This window comes from Silene latifolia, chromosome 4, assembly GCF_048544455.1.
Source record: "Silene latifolia isolate original U9 population chromosome 4, ASM4854445v1, whole genome shotgun sequence".
Taxonomy (NCBI): Eukaryota; Viridiplantae; Streptophyta; class Magnoliopsida; order Caryophyllales; family Caryophyllaceae; genus Silene; species Silene latifolia.
This window is the reverse complement of record NC_133529.1, coordinates 32946082-32956022: the sequence shown is the minus strand read 5'-3', so window position 1 is coordinate 32956022 and position 9941 is coordinate 32946082. Positions and strand designations below refer to the sequence as shown.

Sequence of the window (9941 nt, the reverse complement as noted above, 5' to 3'; positions counted from 1 at the left end):
CGCTTGATAGTATTTTGATAGTAGATAGTTTTGAGAACTTGTAATTCCTTTTATGAGTTTTGGTCTTGAACATGTAATCACTTATATTTACTTTTAAAGTACGTTTCTTTATTGTCTTATGATTATCATTGTCTCGGGTAACCGAGATGGTAGCACTTTCATGCCTTAAGTGGTCCTGGTAAGGCACTTGGAGCATGGGGGTGTTACAGAAGAGAGAGAAGAAGATGAGTGAGAAAGTGAAAATGGGGAAATGATTGAAATTGAAGGGTTGGGAGGGAGGGGGTTGAGCGCGTAAAATTATTATTATTATTAGTATTATTAATTATTAATGTTAGTATTAATAGTATTATTAGTGGTTCTCATGGTTCTCATCATCCTAGTGGTTCTCATATGATCCCGAATATATATATATATATATATATATATATATATATATATATATATATATATATATATATATATATATATATATATATATATAGGATCATATGAGTTTGGTTTTTTTGGTGAGTTACCCCTCTGAATCTGAACCACTAATTTAATCTAAGATGGATGGCTGAGATTAAATCTTGCTTAACCTATATATACTCACTTTTTTTTTAATCTCCCTCATTATTAGAAAAATTAATCTCTCTCCTCCTTCCCCTAAAAAGTCAGAACAAAAAAAAAAAAACAAGGACGACGGCGACATCGTCTGAATGAAAAACCAAAAAAAATCAACAAATTGCTCATAAATTGCTAACTCCATCTTCATCATCCTCGTTCAAATTTGTCATCAATAAAGGAGATTTCGTTGTCTATTTCGCTTCATCTTCGTATGTCTCTTCAATTTCATTATAGGTAAGTACTAATTTTGTTTTCTAGATCTGATTGGTGCGTTTTCATTATCGTTCTTATCTAATATCCTTTTTATTTTCGTTGATTCGTTGTATGTCCGTCTGCACTTATGTTTTGTTGTTAAATTGCTTGTTTTCTCATTTTTTTTCCCAATAATTTATAGGGTTTTGAGTTTGGTATGAGAATTCTAAACGATCTTGTGCATATTCATGTTGTTTGTAAGTTGTTTGATAAGTTTTTTTCTTATTCAATTGTGTTATTTTGTATCTTTGATAATTTTTAGGGTTTTTGATTTAGATGTGTTACCACCACGAACTTTGTCTGCTGGTGTTAGTTATTGTATTGCTTTAACCGAGTTATTGTATTATTCAAACTCAGTTATTGTATTTTGTAGCTATTTCTTGTTTATTGTGTTACTCTGTAAATAACAGTTATTGTATTACTTTAACCGAGTTATTGTATTATTCTAATTCAGTTATTGTATTTTCTAGTTGATTCTTGTTTGCTATATATGTTAGAATATATTCTGTTAATAATAGTTATTGTATTGCTTTAACCGAGTTATTCTATTATTCAAACTTAGTTATTATATTGTTTTAACTTACTTATTTCAAATTAGAGTTGTTGTAAGACGATTCCTTCTAATATAATTTGTTTAAGTTGGTTATAGTAATATTACATATCAATTATTGTATTGTTTTAACTCAGTTATTTCAATTTGGAGTTATTGTTGTGGTCTTATATAATTTGCTTAGAGTTGCATAATTATTTATAACTTACCTCCTTTTTTTGCTTTTAGATCTTTCAGTGAGCTTTGTTTTCTGCGGATTCAGCCCTCATCAATAGGCAAAATATGGTTCTAGCCGGGAAGAAATACTGGCGGAAAAATGGTGAAAACAACGACAAGACACGATTTTCGTTGGAAGAAATACCTTTAGACGTAGTATCGGAGATAAATATATGTAGTATTTGTGATGTTACCACTGTTAGATGTATTATTTGAAACGCTTAGATGTAATGATAATGATGCTTAGATATAATTTGTTGGAGATGTTTAAATGTAATGGGTTGGAAAGTTATATAATGAAAGTAAGTGGTTTTTTTAACCTTGTTATATATTATTATTTCATTTTTCTGATTTTTCTATTGCATTAACCAATCTCAATTATTGATTGAATGAAAATAACTAGTTATTAAATTAAACAACATGAAAACAAACACAAGATAGAAATTTGATTATATTTGAGTTTCATCTCAATACAATAACACGATTTACTCATTACAATAACCGAGTTTCTGCATTACAATAATTACAAATACCAAAGTTTTACATTGCAATAACTGAGTTTCTACATTACAATAATTGAGTTTTTAAATTGGAATACCTACAAATATCAGAGTTTCTACATTACAATAATTGAGTTTCTCTACATTACAATAACAAAGTTAATCAATTAAACAAGATGAAAGCTAACAAAAAATGACCACGTATATACATCAATTTTTCCATTGAACGTCAATTATTCCTGTATATCGTGACTCGACCTGCAAATCACCAAAAAGCAGAATATTACTTACCATAACATCCAAAAAGTAACTACGAGATACAATATCTGAGTTTTAATAATAGAATAACTGGGTTTAAGTAATACAATAATCGAGATGTAATGTTACAACAACTAACGATTGAACAAGAAATTTGAATATATTTGAGTTTCGTCTCAATACAATAACACAATTTATTCATTATAATAACTGAGTTTCTACATTACAATAACTACAAATATCAGTGTTTCTACACCACAATAACTGAGTTTGTACATTACAATAACTGAGTTTGTACATTACAATAACCGCGTTTCTGCATTTAAATAACTATTAAATAACTACGTTTTTTCATTACAATAATTGAGTTTCTAAATTCAACTAGACATTTTAACAAACTGTTGGTGTGCTAATCTAGGTTACCAACAAATTTTCAACATTATGATAATAAATCATCAATCAAATGTCAACGGTATGATAAACAAGCATACTAACGGAGTAGAAATTGAAATAACTCGCAAAATAACATATATATTACGTTCGTTATTCTATTATACAACACCAGTTATTCTATTATACTACGTCAGTTATTGTATTATACAACACCAGTTATTTTATACATTACTTCAGTTATTTCATTAAACGCCACCAATTACATGTGTTCATCGTTGCTTAAACTGTTTCAGATCACAAAAAAAAAACGAAGTCTAATCAAAATTTTCAGTAATAAACAATTTTTTTGTTAAATTTGTTGTTTCCAAATATTATTAATCACGAAATTGAAAAAATTTATGCTTACCTTCGTTTCGTAGTCTTACGTTAAGGTTTCCCCATATTTTGGGCTAAAATTGATTAATATTGCTTGATTCAATCAAAATAATCAAAGATAATCAACAAGTTTTCTGTTATTGAGTTGAATTATTCAGTTTTTGTGAAAAATTGATTGAACTTTGAGATGAGTTTGAAGAATTGATTGAAAATGGAAGAAAATAGGGGAAGCAGGAAGAAAAAAATGGAAGAGAGAGAAAGTAAACATACAAAGTGAAATGGGAGGTTAGATGACGCATGTTTTTGATGACAAATCTCAGCCCTTGATCTTGTTATATCCAATGGTATATAAATGCGGGGGTAACTCACGAAAAGTGGCAAACTCACCGGATCTTGCCTCTATATATATATATATATATATATATATATATATATATATATATATAGAAATGGGATCAAGTGAGTCCCTTAGTATAGGTGAGTCCCATGAGTCCTAATCTAAACCATTAGATTAGAACAAAATCAATGGCTTATATTAATTCTGAAAATAAGTAACCTATATAAAACTCAAGAAACCCTAATTCCATTCATTTTACAACCTCTCACTTCTCTCTCTTCCTCTCTTTCTCTCTCCGTCCTTCTCTCTCTACCTCACACAACCAACGTCCCTCCACTTCCTCCTTCCACGCCGTTCTGCCTCGCCGCCCGCAAGCCTCCACTCCGCTCCTACCACACCCCTCTACCTCGCCGCCTCCACTGTCGCGGCCCACAACCACCGTTTGGTCCTCTTCCCTTTGGCGGCACCACCACCGGAGCCTCATATCTCGCCTCCTCCCTTGGCCTCCACCCGACACAGCCGCTTCACCATTCGGCCGCCTATTTTTTTTTTGTTTTTTATTTTCTAAATCTGAGAATAGGAGTGTTTGTTGGTTGTTTTTTGCATGTGTGGGGCTGCTGGGAGTGGTGATGCTGTGGTGGTGGTGAGTCAGGCCGCCGCCTGCATTCTCTCTTTCTCTTTTTTTTTTTCGAAAATATTCCTTTCTCTCTTTTTTGTTTGGAAAATTTCTGATTTACAAATAAATTTATGCGACCTTTCATTTATTTTTCGAAAATTTACTAATTTTTTTAATCATTTGTGTCAAAAATTTTAGATCTTCAGTTCAAAATTTTAGATTTACAAATAAAAATGATCAATATGGCGACGACGACGGTGAAGGTGATGCGGCGGGATGTGGTGGTCAGAACTATTGTTGATGGTGGTGGATGGTTTGGTTGTTGTGGTGGTGGCCGCGGGGTCATTTTGGGGGTAACGATGGGTGATGTGGATTAAAGATTCAAAAATATGGACTAAAATTTCACTATATTGACTAAAGTTTCACTTGACCTGCACTAAAATTTATTTCACATATAGTAGTTTAAAGTTTCACATGACATGGACTAAAGTTTCAATTAATATGGACTAAAGTTTCATTCCTAAGAGAATAAAGTTTCATAAACTGTTAAAATTACATTACATAAATTCAAATTGGTATAAAGTTACAATCCTAAAAAAATAAAGTTTCAAAAATTATAGCTAAAGTTACAATCGTAAAACATTAATTTTAAGTTCCTAAAATGACAATTTAAAAAAATTATAAACCAGTAAAATTAATTAAATTCAAATTTTTATATTTTATATTGTCTAAAAAAATAAAGTTCCAATTTTTAGCATTAAAGTTTTAGTCGTAAAATATTAAAATTACATTTATAAATCAGTAAAATTAAAAAAATTACAATTTTTATATTAGAAATTGTTTAAAAAAATTAAAGTTTCAATTTTTAGAATTAAAGTTTCAGTCGTAAAACATTAAAGTTATATTTATAAATAAATAAAATTAAAAAAATTCAAATTTTTATATTAGAAATTGTTTTAAAAAATTAAAGTTTCAATTTTTATGATTAAAGTTTCAGTCGTAAAACATTAAAGTTACATTTATAAATTTGTAAAACTTAAAAAATTTAAATATTTATATTAAAAATTGGCTAAAAAAAATTAAACTTTCAATTTTAGAATTAAAAAAATCAAATGTTATAACATAAATTTAAATTTTTATTAAAATAATGACTTTAAATATTAAAGTTATAATTGTAAAGAATTAAAGTTATACTCATAAATTAAAGTTTCAATTACAAAACATTAAAGTTTTCATCTCAAAGTTTTAAAATCTCAACCATTAATCATAGAAGATCAATGGTTAAGATTAGGACTTAGTGGACTCACCATTTTAGTTGGACTCATTTGAACTCCTCTCTCTCTCTCTCTCTCTCTCTCTCTCTCTCTCTCTCTCTCTCTCTCTCTCTCTCTATATATATATATATATATATATATATATATATATATATAGCAAAGTTCTTCTAAGTCCCTTTTTTTTTGAGTCCATAAGTCCCTCCCACAACCCTTGGATCATGCATGGTGGAAGGTTGAGATTGAAAGCAAAAAACACACTTAACACTAATTAATTCACTTCTCTCTCTAGTTTTAATAATACATTCACTAATTCATTATCATACACAATTAACACCATATTTTGTCTTATACTTCAAAGTTTATGAAAATTTTGTTAACATTTTTCCTGTTTCGGTTTTTTTCGTTTTTTTTTTTCGAGACAAGTTTTCGACTGTTTCGTTTTTTTCGTTTTTTTTTTCGAGACAAGTTTTCGACATTTTAGGATTTTACGAGTGTAATTCTAACAGCAAAAAGTGTAATTTTAAGGAATATTTTCGAGAATTTAGCGTTTTACAAGTTTAACTTCAATCTTTTCCGAGTGATTTTAACGAATAATATTTTGAATTTTTGTCATTTTATCACAAGTTATTGTAATTTAGCATTTTACGAGTGTTATTTTAATGACAAAAAGTGTTATTTTAGTCCAGGTAAGTGTAATTTCAGTCCAATGAGATTGTTATTTTTAGTCAAGGAGAATGTAATTTTAGTCCAGAGAAGTGTAATTTTAGTCCGGAAAAGTATAATTTCAGTCCACTGAGAATGTAATTTTAGTCCATTGAGAATGTAACATTAGTCCAATGAGAATATGAGAATATGACCAAGTCCAATGAGAGTGTAACATTAGTCCAATAGAGCTAAGTGTAATTCTAACAGAAAATAGTGTAATTCTAACAACAAAAAGTGTAATTCTAACAACAAAAAGTGTAATTTTAGCCGAAAAAAGTGTTATTCTAGCAAAAAAAAGTACAATTTTAACAGAAAAAAGTGTAATTCTAACAACAAAAAGTGTAATTTTAGCCGAAAAAAATGTTATTCTAGCAAAAAAAAAGTGTAATTTTAACAGAAAAAAGTGTAATTCTAACAACTAAAAGTGTAATTTTAGGCGAAAAAAGTGTTATTCTAGCAAAAAAAAATATAATTTTAACAGAAAAAAGTGTAATTTTAATGGAGGAAAGTGTGATTTTAACAGAAAAAGGTGTAATTCTAACAACAACAAAAAGTGTAATTTTAGCAGAAAAAGTGTAATTTTAGTCGAAAAAAGTGTTATTCTAGCAGAAAAAAGTATAATTTTAACAGAAAAAAGTGTAATTTTAATGAAGAAAAGTGTAATTTTAACAGAAAAAAATGTAATTCTAACAACAACAAAAAAGTGTAATTTTAACAGAAAAAAGTGCAATTTTAATGGAGAAAAGTGTAATTTTAACAAAAAAAAGGTATAATTTTAATGGAGAAAAGTGTAATTTTAACGGAAGAAAGTGTAATTTTAACAGAAAAAAGTGTAATTTTAATAGAAAAAAGTGTAATTTTAATAAAGAGTAATTGTAATTATTAGATCTAAGACTAAAAGAAAACGATCTAATATAACAACAATTGAAGAAAAAACCTAGATCTAAAATTTAAAAAATAATGAGAAGCCAACAATCACAACTAAAGTTAAAAAAAAAATAAAAAAAAAACGAAACACTGAAAAAAAAAAAGCAAACACAAAACAAGTAAAGAAAAACAAAACAAGACACAACAATACTAAAATCATCGACTTTGTTTTTATTTGTTTTTCGAAACCTAGATCTAAAATTTCAAAAATATATCTAATGTCATACTAAAACCCGAAAAAAAAATAAGACGATATTTTAAATACGAAATATGAAAAACAAAACCTAGTTCTAAAACATTACACATTTAACAAAGAAATGAGATCTAAATTCAAAAAAAGGGAGATCTTAAAAAAAAATAAAAAAAAATAAAATAAAATTGAACATACACGTCTTTGTTAAAACATTACCCATTTAACAAAGAATTTAAACAAAATCGAAAAAAACAAAAGAAAAGAATGCATGTAACTAGAGATCTGAAAATCGAAAAAAACAATAACACAACACACCACACCACACCACACCACACCAAATGAAAAAAAAAAAAAAAAAAAAAAAAAAAAAAAAAAAAAAGACGCAGATCTGGAACGAAAAAGGAGGAGAAGAAGGCCACCACGGCAGGGGAATGTGGTGGGGGTCGGGAGAGAGGAGAGGCGGTGGATGTCGGGAGGAGGAGAGGTGGTGGTGGGGATCGGGAGGGAGGGCGGCGTCAGATCTGGAGGTAGCCGGTGGTGGTGGGTGTCGGGAGGGAGGCTGGTGGTGGATGTTGGGAGGAGGAGGACTGGTGGTGGGTCAGTGGGTGTGCGGGTAGGGTGGTGGGGATCGTGAGGGAGGTCGGCGGGTGGTGGTGGTGGGGCAGATGAGGTGGCGGTCTGAGAGAGGAATGAGAGGTAAGGAGAAAAGGTTGGTGGCAGACGTCGGGATGGGGGGGTGCGTGGTGTGGTGGTGGCGGTGGTGTGGCCAGTGGTGGGGTGGCACGGTGGAAGGTGGTGATGATGAGATTTTTGTTTTGGGTTTTTTTTTGGTTTTGGAAGTGGGGAGCAGTGGGTTTTTTTTTTTTGGAGGATTTTGATTTATTTGGGATTTTAGAGAGGGGGAGAGGATGATATTGTGAGGGATGAGTGAGAAGTGTGTGTGAAAAAAATGGTTATATAGTGTATTAATATTTAATTAAGGTGGATTAGTAAAGTAGAGAGGGGAAGTGTTTAATTAGACATTAATTCCCTCTTTTTTGCTTTCAATCTCAGCCCTTCAACTCCCTCATCCAATGGCCCTAAGGAGGACTTATGGACTCAAATGTAAGAGGTGGACTCTCTTGATCTTTACACTATATATATATATATATATATATATATATATATATATATATATATATATATATATATATATAGAGAGAGAGAGAGAGAGAGAGAAAGGATCAACTAAGGTCCTTATATATAATAAGTCCATAAGTCCTAATGTGGACGGTTGGATCAATCAAACCAATGGCCAAGATTTCGCAGTCAAACCCCACTAAACCCCATTAAACTAATATTTTTGATTTACCTCTCTCCTCTTACCCACTAACCCATGCATGCTACATGTTTGTCCATCACCCATGATCATTTCCTCCTCATTTTCTAGACAATTCAAAACAATTTGCGGGTATTTGTGTTTTCCCTCTATTTCCTGTCATTTCGTCTTCCTTTTCTTTCTTCACAATTCTGATAACTCCATTTTCATCATTACCAATTAAGTCCATCCTAACAAACGCCATTTTCATCACAACAAATTAATACCAACTCGCGTGCAAACTCGCCTGTCTCCATTTTTTTATAAGGTATTTTCTCCATTCCTTATTTAGTGATTTGTAGTTTGTTTTTTGTTAATTATTGCCTTTGTTAAACTATCATAAAAAGAGTTCATTTGATTTTTCAATCTGCAATTATGGGTTTGCTGATGTTTATTTGTTCAATTGTTAATTATGGTTGTGCAGAACAAATTCGAGGTCATTTGATAATTAACAATGGTTTTTGCCAAGAAAAATGCCAAGAAATCTTCCAAGAAATCTGAATCGAAGGTAAAAAATCTCGTCTTGTTGGTATAACTCTTATAGAATGATTTGTAACTTCAATTAAATATCTCAGATAACTCTAATCCCAATTGTTGGTCATCTACAGATGGATGTTGTAGAAAGTATTGACACGGGAGTTGATATCCAGGTTAAAAGTTTTGATTTTGATTTATACGTTACTAGATGTCTAACTCTGCTTACTAGATGTATAACTCTAGTACTCAATATGTATAACTCTGGTTCCTAGATGTATAACTCTGGTTCCTAGATGTCAAACTCTAATTGTTATATGTATGACTATACTTCTAATTAGTTTCCATACATAGAGTTATACAATATAGGCCTACAGTTATACAATTTATACCTGGAGTTATAAATTCTATGCTTACAGTTATACATTTTATGGCCAGAGTTATACATTCTATGACTAGAGTTATACATTATATGCCTAGAGTTATACATTATATGCCTAGAGTTATACATTATATGACTAGAGTTATACATTGTATGATTAGAGTTATACAGACTGTGTATAGAGTTAGACATTCTATGACTAGAGTTATACAATGTATGGCCAGAGTTAGACATTCTATGACTAGAGTTATACATTACATGGCCAGAGTTTTACTTTCTATTGCTAGAGTTATACATTCTATGACTAGAGTTATACATTATATGCCTAGAGTTATACATTATATGACTAGAGTTATACATTATATGCCTAGAGTTATACAGGCTGTGTCAAGAGTTATGCATTGTATGATTAGAGTTATACAGACTGTGTATAGAGTTAGACATTATATGCCTAGAGTTATACATTCTGTGAAGTACAGTTATCCATATATAGGTAAGAATTATACATTGTATGACTAGAGTTATA

At 30.4% G+C, this 9941-nt stretch overlaps 1 long non-coding RNA gene across 1 annotated transcript; it reads left to right on the top strand.

The window, feature by feature from the left end:
- Window positions 1–8750: 8750 nt before the first annotated feature.
- Window positions 8751–9237, top strand: LOC141652192 (uncharacterized). Its single transcript, XR_012547019.1, has 3 exons — window positions 8751–8827; window positions 8984–9067; window positions 9168–9237. It is a non-coding gene; the product is annotated as an uncharacterized LOC141652192 (long non-coding RNA).
- The last annotated feature ends 704 nt before the right edge of the window (window positions 9238–9941 follow it).